This window comes from Petaurus breviceps, unplaced genomic scaffold (genome assembly GCF_028583685.1).
Source record: "Petaurus breviceps papuanus isolate PSGF00001 unplaced genomic scaffold, PetGlider_PUasm1.0 90535, whole genome shotgun sequence".
In the NCBI taxonomy this organism is placed as follows: domain Eukaryota; kingdom Metazoa; phylum Chordata; class Mammalia; order Diprotodontia; family Petauridae; genus Petaurus; species Petaurus breviceps.
Genome location: NW_027187270.1, coordinates 559,820 through 561,301, shown reverse-complemented (window position 1 = coordinate 561,301; position 1,482 = coordinate 559,820).

The window sequence follows — 1,482 nt, the reverse complement described above, 5'->3', positions numbered from 1 at the left end:
GTAAAACTGCAGTTGCCCCATCTGTAATGCGAATGTAAATTTTAAAGATCTTCCCTGCCCCTAGGCTAAAGTGCACCAGAAGCCTGGGGAGGGAGGCTTGTTTTTCAGTAGATACTTTTTGATTGGCCAGTGGGTCAATAAGGTTGTTACATTCTCTGAGCCAGGAGAAGGCCATATAAGCCCTGATGTGTAGCTTTGTTTTGGGACTCACTTTGAGAAGTGTTTTGTGATTTGATCTGAATTCTGGGAAGCCGTTGTTGAGAGTCCCCCGGCTTTGAAAAACCCAGAATGTGGAAACCCAGATGTTGACTGGGTATGGATGTAATGGTTGGACAGTTTGGAAATCTGTCTACTTGATGTTTCTGTCTTGATAATTATGCCTGTATACTTTGAGGTTCAGGGTGCTGACCTTTTCTCCTGACCAAGGTAAACGATATATGTCTGACTGATTAAAGTAAGCTTGTTAACCCATTTTGAGTTGCTTTCCTTTAACAAAGCAGATCCAAGAACCTGTGGTGGCGGCAAACCCTGAGGACGCTTGGGGGGCTTGCTGCTACACCATCCTAGTTACAGCTCTTAGAAGAGTTGTGATGGTGTAATGGGAATGCAAATTTGGAAGATCTTCCCTGCCCCTAGGCTAAAGTGCACCTGGAGCCTGGGGTGGGAGGCTTGTTTTTCAGTAGATACTTTTTGATTGGCCAGTGGGTCCAAAAGGTTGTTACATTCTCTGAGCCAGGAGAAGGCTATATAAGCCCTGATGTGTAGCTTTGTTTTGGGACTCACTTTGAGAAGTGTTCTGTGATTTGATCTGAATTCTGGGAAGCCGTTGTTGAGAGTCCCCCGGCTTTGAAAAACCCAGATGTGGAAACCCAGATGTTGACTGGGTATGGATGTAATGGCTGGACAGTTTGGAAAGCTGTCTACTTGATCTGTTTCTGTCTTGATAAGGGTGCTGACCTTTTTCCCTGAACAAGGTAAACGATATACGTCTGACTGATTAAAGTAAGCTTATTAACCCATTTTGAGTTGCTTTCCTTTATCAAAGCAGATCCAAGAACCTGTGTGAGCAGCCACCCTAGGGACTCCAGGGTGCTTGCTGCTACAGATGGACACATTAAAAATAGAAGAGTCAAGTTAGGCAATGAAATAGGAGAGGTGACAAGATATAGTAGAAAAAGCAATAGACTTGGATTCATAGAACCTGGGCTCAAATCTTTGGACAAGTCACTTCCCCTCTGTGGATCATGATTACCTTATCTTTAAAATGTAAAGTCCCTTTAACTCTAAAATAATGATCCAATGGGAGATGTGGCTCATTAATGAAACCATTTTAGAAGATTTCCCTTATCCTGTGAAGTTACTTGGACAAGTAGGACATTTACAACATAACAATGCTTGTGGCACAGACTCAAGAGATATTAAAAGGGTAACTTTTAAGGAACATAATAGATACAATATGATTAAAACCAGCTTAGAAAGCTG